Source organism: Pterocles gutturalis, unplaced genomic scaffold, assembly GCF_000699245.1.
Source record: "Pterocles gutturalis isolate BGI_N339 unplaced genomic scaffold, ASM69924v1 scaffold5407, whole genome shotgun sequence".
Lineage (NCBI taxonomy): Eukaryota > Metazoa > Chordata > Aves > Pterocliformes > Pteroclidae > Pterocles > Pterocles gutturalis.
The window spans coordinates 20,373-29,724 of NW_010115128.1; positions in this window are offsets into that span (position 1 = coordinate 20,373).

Below are 9,352 nucleotides of genomic sequence, written 5' to 3' on the forward strand. Positions count from 1 at the left end.
TCACTCAGCCGGTCTCCACATGCAGATCTACATTTCATCAAAGGAGACAGGAGGGAAGAGGCCCCAGCAGCTCAAAGCAGGTCTGCTATTTGGTTGAGACAAAAATCCCTTAAGCTTTGACAGGCATTTGTTCTGCTTTATTCTCCTTTCCAAGTGTACTTAGAAAAAGGGCCTAAGAACATCTATGGCAGCACTAAGCTGAAGATCAAAGAGCAGAGCCTGTTTGCAGGGATTGTGACCACATAACTGAAGTCTAGTCTGGAGGTGGACTATGCGGGTCTTATTGTTCCCTTAAAATTACTACGGGCAAACTGGCATAGAATGAATTTATTTAGGATATAAGAAAGAGGGGATGCCATCTCTAGTCAACAAGGCTGCCTGCAAGCAGTCACGCTGGGTCTGGGTCCTCTGAGAGCACTGCTAATGCTGTGGGCTTTCAGTCTCCTAGGGCTGGGAGAGGACCATGGGCCTTAAGTTGCAGGAAGTTGATACTTCCCCATCACCACACACTGGGGTTGGGGAAGAGGGATTGCTCTACCTCTGATTTTTGAAGCATGACTATTACTCAGTTGGGGCTGACATTACAGCAAGAGATTAGATTTACATGCTGGAGCCTTTCACAAGTCCTAAACTGTCCTGGCTAGTGTTTTTTGTTTCAGCCCTGGCTCCCCTAACTGCAGTATTTTTCATCAGGGATTTCTTTTCCTAAAGAACTTGCACTTGTACCCTAACATCATGGAAGAAATGTAAAAAATGGCAAGAAAGTCTGAGTTTGTGTTTGCCTTTCATCTCAGTTCTGCCTTTCTGCCACCTCTGATACTGAATGAAGCTGTAAATTAACTTTCCCCGCAGCCTGGGCTGCAGGATGGCTGCAGGTGCTCTCTGTGTGCCTGGTGGGTGCTGCCTGCCTAAAGGGGAGGGAGAAGCCTTGCTGCTCATACACTGAGCCAGCTGCAGAGGTGTGGGGTTAGGCCCCGATCCCAAAGCGTGATCGATGCCCTGCATTTGTCAATGATTTGTTAGTGCAACCTGTAAAGGGCTTGTACGCTGCCCACACGTTGCCTTCTGCATTGTGTGGCTTCCTGCTCAATGGCAGTTCCTGCTGGTGCACCCCATGCAAAATACTTCATCCTGGAGGTTTTTACCAAGAATGCTGTTGGCTCGCTGATTAATCAAAGGAGTGGTTAAAATAAGGGAAATAGAACGTATGCTATTGACTTGATTTCCTCTCTGCTGTGCACTTCGTTAGACTACACTAATCCGTGTTATGACTTCTGAGATTTTATCTTCTCTCGAGGTAAGTATAGTCAATGAAATGAAAACCTTATGGAAATTTAATTGCTGAGTCATCAGATCTCTAATCTTGCTTGATTACAGTCCTGTTGTCAGAGCCAGGCTTCATGTGCTTCAGATTCCCAGATCATTACTGAATTGTTCAGTGTGTAGCTGAGTGCATCTTTGCAATGTTACTGAGACCGGAATTTACTTGCTAATTCTCAGTGAAAGCACCATTCTTGGCTGATTCAAGGGTAGTTTTTTGGAGAAATTTCAGTAAAACTGGGAGAGGTTGACTGTTCTAGGGCTTTTTTTGGTTTTCGATGCAGGACAGATATATTTTTCAGCATGGTACCAATTGGAAAGGCATTGCAAATGCAAGCTTCTGAGTCAGCAGAGAGCTATGCAGGTTAGCAATTAGAATGAATTGTACAAATTGTTTCAACAAAAACAAATGAATCTATAAATATACCTGTTTAAGCTAATAAATCTTTTCATATGTATTCCTGCCATGTCCTGGTGTGATGCTAGCAAACACCTTTGTTGTTGAACAAAAAGATAGAGGAGAATTTGTGTAATTGCTAGTGATGCACAGTATAAACAATTTAGGTTAAATGAGTGTGGGGGAGGAGAATTTAAGGATGTCTTGAAATAATTTGTAATTCTCATAAATTGGGAGTTGTAGCCAAAATAAGTAGTGCACTTCTAGAGGTGGGGAAGTATAAATGTCATGGGGTAATGTGCTGGATATCATTAACAGTCTTGTCTGTCCTTCCATCTGTGTTGCTAACGTAAGTTTCAAATGAGCTGTGTTCAAGAGATTTCACTGTATTATATGGTGGCCTGTATAAGATGATACGAGGGCTTAGACATTCACATCTTCATAACTAATTAGAACCTTCTCAGTGTGGGCTCCCCAGACCAAAACTGAGGGAAGGCTGTGTGCAAAGCAGAAAATGGTGCTTGTTAGGATTTGCTGACTAAATCCCGTAATGAATGTAACTTGGTTGTTTTAGTGTATTACTGTTATGTTCCCCTGCATATGGTGAATGTGTTTTTGCCAGGAATATCTGATTTAAAAATTGAAGAAAAATATTCAACCCTCTCTCTACATATAGCCAGTACTAATATTACTGGCACAGCATACTCATCCAAGCTACCAACATATTAATGATATGCTTTTGTATATCACTAAAATCTGCCTGTGTTTGTGAGTATGCTCCCTATGAACCTCAGCAATTCTTGCTATGTAATCTTGAGCTTTGTATCCCAAGCTTCAAGAATACGTACAGAATTACAGCTTTCAGCTCTTGTTGGCACATTGTTGAAACACAACTGGTAGTGAGTTGCTACAAAAGCAGTTAATCCACTTGCATAAAGTGTTTTTTTCTCTGGAAGAACAGATGCCTCTGTTCATCAGGTATGTGTGTGTATAGTTCCTGGGCTGGCCTCCCAGAGCCATCCCAGTGCAGGGGCCAGCCCCTGCAGGATGCTCTGGGGGGGTTGCTTTTACCTGCCCTCCTGCCATGGTGCCTGCTGGGTTTGCTCAGTACCAAGCTCTTCAGAGCTGCCCGCAGATGTTAAAATGCTGAAGTGCAAAGTTTACTAAAGGGATAGGCAAACAAAGCAAGCGTGGCAGAAAGGGCATTGATGGATGGTGCTGGTGGATGGGGAGAAATGATGCGTTTCTTTTGGCTGATGCAGCAGGGACAATTTGGATGGAATTCATGGACACTGAAAGTAAGGAGGCAATTTTTTTTTTTGTTTGGGATCCTTTACGTGCCCGTGACAGTGACAGAAAGAAGATCAGGAAATCTTTTACAATTAAGAGGAGTTTGTAGGAGAAGAAAAATACAGTTTCTGTAGAATTTTAATTATAATTAGTCAAGGGGAATAACATCCTTTAAGAAAAAACTTAAGATGTGAACACATTTCTAGAGCTAAGCCAGGATTAATTTCTTTGTTTTTTTAACATCTTTTTAAGTTGTTGAACAGCCAGAAGCTATTTTGGTGCAAATCCAAGGAAATAAACCTTGTACAATAAATAAAGTAGAGGTTATAAAACATCAGCATTCTAGTGACTGCAAAAATATCATTAGTATTGAATAATTTGACAGTGTAATAAAAGAGCTTTTTTAAAAAAATTCTGAACATATGCTCTCTCACTGCTTACAATCTGAATTTTACAGTTGAAATATTCAGTACACAATTGTAGAGATAATGGCTATGCTTGTCCTCATTAAGGTCCTTATTTGGAAAAATAGAGTGGATTATAAGTGTAAGTAGGTACCTAGACAGCAGGGTCAGTAATAAGAGTAAGAATAGCCATCTGGTAATGACTGGGAGCTATACTTGCAGAAGGAGAAATTAAACAGAGGAGCAATGGCTTCTAATTACACAGCTAAAAAAAGCCTTGGCTGGTTGTTTACAATACACTGCTGAAAGTATATTGCAGCTAGGGCATGAGAGGAGATAACCAGTCCTCTGATAAGTGGGAACTAGGAATGTGCAATAAAGAAGTACCATTCATATTGATATTTTTTCTTTAGTGATGCCTGGTTTCATACCCATTGTAAAATTTTCCATTGACCCTGCTGATTCTGCCCACTTAAGGAGTGCTCTCACCTGCCAAGGAGGCAAGTAGCTAGAGAAAAAAGCAATTCCTCCTGTGTCTTGAAAGAAAATACTGATGCAATTTGATGGCAAATATGGAAAATGTGGGTAAGTAATCTTGATCCTGCTGGCCAGAATTACCCAGTGTTACCCACTCATGACTATATTGGTGGGTGATTTGCCTACCTAAATGTGAAGCTTAGCAAAGCTCCTTTAGTTTTAGTATTGCTGCAGCTGCTAATCAGGCCTAAAAATATTGACACTGTGTCTCTGAGTTTTGAGAGAGGAAAAAGAATATTTTTAGATTTTAGCATTGTATTTCTAAAGGACTAGGGAGAAGACTGCGTGATTAATATTCACAAAAGATACTGGCTTGTGTCAAGTTGTCAATTACAAGCATTTCAGTCAAATCAGATGCAGAGAAAACCTTGATAAAAATAATAGAAAGACATTTATCAAAGAAAAGTGCAATTTCATTAGAAACACACATTGGTTAGCTGGTGATTTTGATTAAAAAGATAGTGTGATTGCTGATGGACCTTCTCTAGGACAGAGCAATCCTCATTTATCTTGCCTTAGAAAACTATGCCAATAATCTTGTTGAGGGAAGAGTAAAATTGAAAGTAGAACCAGAAGAATATAAAGTGAGAGGAATGGCCATTTTCATGGAGAGGGGTCTGAAAGTGATGGAAATGGAAGTTCTGTGGGCAGATTCATGTACAAACTGTCTTATGTATAGCTGAAATACAGTTTTAAAGCGGTTTGATTGCAGAGCAGAACTTAGTGTTGTAATATATTTAGGAAGATGTTTGTATTTTTTTGCAGTGATACAGCTCTGTTAAAGCAAATATTTACTTCATCACATGTTTTGTTTTGCTTTTCCCTGGGTTAAAGTTAAAATACTTTATAGAAGAATTTCTTAAATTATTTGCAAATCTCAGTAGATCAAGAAGATAAATGCCAGCAGTAGGAAAAATTGAAAGATTTGCCTCGATGCCAAGAGACAGCCTCTTGCCTGCACTCAACTTGTTTGTGACAGAAAAAGCCAGGTGAAATCTCCAGTGAGCACCTATATCTCACTTCACAAATCAATTCCTGGATGTCCCCTCAAGGACTTGCACTCTAGCCATGCACAGACACACCAACAGAAGTGAAAAAAATGCACTAGACTTAGTTCCACAGTCTCCAGACTGTGCCTATAGACTCGTACCGTTCCACATTTCTCCTGTAGACATCTACAAGATGAATGTTCCCCAGGTTTGCCTGTTTTTCAGGTTCTCGAGAGTTATTAGAACAAATGTCTCTCATTGATTAGTGTGCCTGTCAGCAACCTTTTGATGGATCACATTCCTTGTGTTATCATTAGTACATGTTTGGTAGTGTCACTCATGAGAGTTAACTGGTGTAACCTGGATTTGGGACAAAGGGAACTGTACTAATTGACACCAGAAAGGATATGTCCCATTATCTCTCGACTTACAATGATTTTGTTGTAGTTCCCTAGCTGATGTAAACTGTGCTTTACAGAATGATTTACTTCTGTTAATTGACTCATATTATATGTTGTTGGAGGCTGGTGATTTGGAGAAAAAATTGCTTGTTTTCCTTGTGCGTGAAAAAAGCAGCCTTGGTTTTGAAAGTGACTTTTAGTGTTTCCCATGTTATCCACCATACTGGCAACCATTCTTTTATTGCTTCATGTTATTATTATAGAATCATAGAATGGGTTGGGTTGGAAGACACCTTAAAGCCCATCGAGTTCTTACCTCCTGCCATGGGCAAGGACACCCTCCACTAGCCCAGGTTGCTCAAAGCCCCATTCAGCCTGGCCTTGAACACCTCCAGGGATGGGGCATCCACAGCTTCTATGGGCATTAAATCTTGATCTAACCTGCATGTTTGTTATCTCAGCTGACACTAGCACATTTTTCTCAGCCAGCACTGCAGTAAGAGAGCAAGGGTCCTGGTCTGGAAAAACTTTATCCCAAAATTGTGCACTGATTTTGCAGGGCACACAGCTCTTATTCTTCTGTAGGGTTGTGCCTGCCGTGGTTGAACATGCAGCACTTCTGATATGTTCAGTCTTCTCTTTCCTCCCTCTCCTCATCACCTTCTTGGTTTCCTGCTCCAACAAAATGAAAAACCTCTCTGGTCTGTGTGCTTGGTAGTTGGATTTTTTCATTCCTAGAATTTTTCATTCTTTTGTTTGAAAGCTTGGTGTGCTTGTCTCTGGCTGTCATGATTAGAGCGTGAATGTCTCAAACAATCTTGAATTGGTTCTTGCAAATCCCGTAGTATGCAGATGATGATCTGAGGCACAGAGGAAAGCAGCAAGGTCGGAGTGGATTCATTGGCAGAGCTAGGAACTGGGTTGTGTTTTAGCCATGAGGCCATTTCGCTCACTGCATCAAGGAATAAATTCCAAATTTTCATAGGAATATTTTTATAATTTTCTGGAATGATTTTGGGATTTGAACTGAATTTAGAGGTATGTGTCCATTTCTTCTGACAGCAGTGATGGTTTGTAGGGCAGGCCTGTTCCCTGTGCCTGTTTCACAATAGGGCTCCCACTGACAGCTGACCCAAAAGACCAGGAGGGGGAGCCTGGGATAGGGATGAGCAGCCCCAGAGGGGAAATGGAAGGAGCTGGTTATGCTAGAGCTGGAACTGAAGAAAAGTAATCATGCTTAGCACCTAAGCAGAAACAGGAACGTCCTTTTTGTTGCTTGTAAAATGATAAACAGTCTCTTAAAGTCTTTGCAAAATAAACGTTTGTTCCCTGAATTTTGAGACCTCTTAAAATACAACTTCCTTCCTGCAAAAAACATTGCTTTTTTCTCCAGCCATTGCAAAGGATATCTTCCCTACTACACACAGGAAATTAGTGTGCGTGTAGCTCTGTAGAAAGAAGGAGTCTCAGCTCTCCTTTTGCAAATCCCCCTCAGCTTGTTTCAATAGCATTCAAAGTTCCCTGTTCCCTTTGCTACCTGTGAGGCCTGCCATCTCAAGCTATGCAGCTGCCAAAACCAGTTCAGCTTTGTAAGCAATTATTCTGCAAATGAACCGGCTGCAAATGAAATCAGGAATCTCTTCTGACTCATCCTCTTTGTTTATAAAGTAGTTTTTCTCTCTTTTCAGGTCTCTATCCTTGTCTTCCATGTTCTTTTCTTTGCTACTCTTTAATTGTTTTCCTCCCCCTCATTTTTTTCCCATTGTTATTTGTACCAGTGCCAGTTCTCCTGTTGCCTTTCTGCATTCTTCCCCTATTTATTCTCTTCTCACCTCCATCACTAGAGTTCTATCTCCTTCCTTTATCCAGGATACCTTCTATTGATCTGTCCCTATAGAGTGGCAGACTCTATTAGTGACTTTTGTTAAGGCCAGGAGATACATGCAGCATGTAGCTAGTCTCAGCTTGCTTCTTTCTGTCTCTCCTTTTGCCTCTGATAGTTTAGTTCCTGCCACGTAGCTTTTTACTGAACACAATGCAACTGAGAGGATGGCTTTTCTCCTACACTGAAAGATGCAGCAGGCAAATATCACACAAGATGGGTGTTGCCAGAGAGACGTATAGGCACACACCACTGTTTCAGCACCCTGATGCATTACAGCATTGTAAACTGAAACAACTGCTACAGGATTTCAAAATCTGGCATGTAGACTGGAGCTTGTAGAGTGTCTGGTCTGTATTTGAGAAAGTGCAAATGGCAGACAGTGATGGATACAGCATAAGGACATAACAGAAATAACTATTAGACTTTTGGGGTCTAGCAGAATTGAATCGCAGTGAGAAGATCTCCTTCCAGCTGGGCTGTGTTGCTCTAGCATTTCCAGTGTTGGGGGGACATGGAAGATGTGCCTGCTGGCACTCACCTCAAACCTTTCTGGCTACTGCCCTGTGGGGCCAGCTACTCTCCAGAAACAACCATCTTGAAAAATCAATAGTTGATTAGAAAGGAATTTATTATTGTAACCCACACAATTTTTTTTTTTTTCTTTTTTTTTCTTTTTTTTTTCTTTTTTTAAAAAAAACAATGGCCAAGTCCCACAGGAAATATGGAGTACGGCTGGTTTTGATTTCTGCACTGTAGCAGCCCGGGGTGATTATGAGACATCAGTGTGACGTGGTCATAAACATATACAGAGATGTTTCTGGAGGTGCGTACATGGGTGAATAACCTCAGCTGCAGGTGGATGGGGTCACACTGTGAGATAGCACTGCATGGATCCAGTTTGGCTCTGGCGGGATCTGTCAGCTGTGGCCCTGCATTGCTGGGTGCCACAGTTGCACAGCTCCTGTGGCAAGTTTGAGCTAAGTGAACCCATCAGGTATGAGCAGTTTATCTTTATTCCTGGTGACAGCCCTGCTGGATGCAGGCTGGCTCAGTGCCAGTGGGTGCTGGATGGATGCATTAGTACGGGTGGGATGCTCCAGCAGCGCAGAGTGCCAGCAGGGCCCTGCTGATGTCAACACTGGAGCTGTGCTGTGGTGGGTCTGCAGAGCTAGTGAGGCCCCAGGTGTGGGACACTCACCTGCTTCCCTTGTGTTGCCCAAGTTTACCGCAGGCTGGCATTACGCTGCTGCTGCTTCTCCTCTCGCCCTGGGTAGGTGACTCTGAGAGCCATTGCTCAAGGCCCTGGTAGGTTGGCATTACGCTGCTGCTGCTTCTCTCGCCCTGGGTAGGCGACTCTGAGAGCCATTGCTCAAGGCCCTGGTAAGCCCTTAACAGTGCAAGTATGTAGAGGCCTTTTGGTGCAGGCTGGAGCAGGTGCAGAAGGAATTGTGAGGCTCATCAGGGAACAGAGAATATATATTGTGAGAAAGCTTTGGTTGGCTCAGGAAGGCAAAGGCTGAGAATGGATGTGTTACTATATAAATACACCTAAAGAACAAACACCAGGGAAAGTGCTTTGTGAGATAAATGGTGGCACAAGCAATGGGCAAAAACTGGCAGTGAATTGGGTTGGAAGTAAAGTTCCTAACTGTCAAAAGAATAAAACTCTTGGATAATCTATAGCAGAGGCAAAATGGGAGTTCAAGAGCAACTCTTTTAGTTTAAGAAATGGTTATAACTGAAGTAGGCATGGTAGCAAGTTGTTGGGGTTGATATCAAGAAGTACCTTAGTCCTGTGCACTTCATTTGCAAACTATTCAGGGTCATTTTTGTGGGCTCAGACTGGATAAACGTAATACTAGAGAGAGGGAAGCAACAAGTGACTATGAAACAACAATTTGTACTGTTAGTGTAATGTTTTTTCTTTGTGATGTAGAGAATATAGGAAAAACCCAGGGAGTATAATTAAACACCTTCTGAAAGATGAACTTCAAAATTAGAATATCATTAAATATATAGAAACACTTCCTATTTTCTGTTCTGAATTTGTGATGCTTTCTGATGCTGTGTGAAGATCAGTTATTCAAATAATCTGAATTATCTGATGATTGTGCAGAATGTATAGGAAA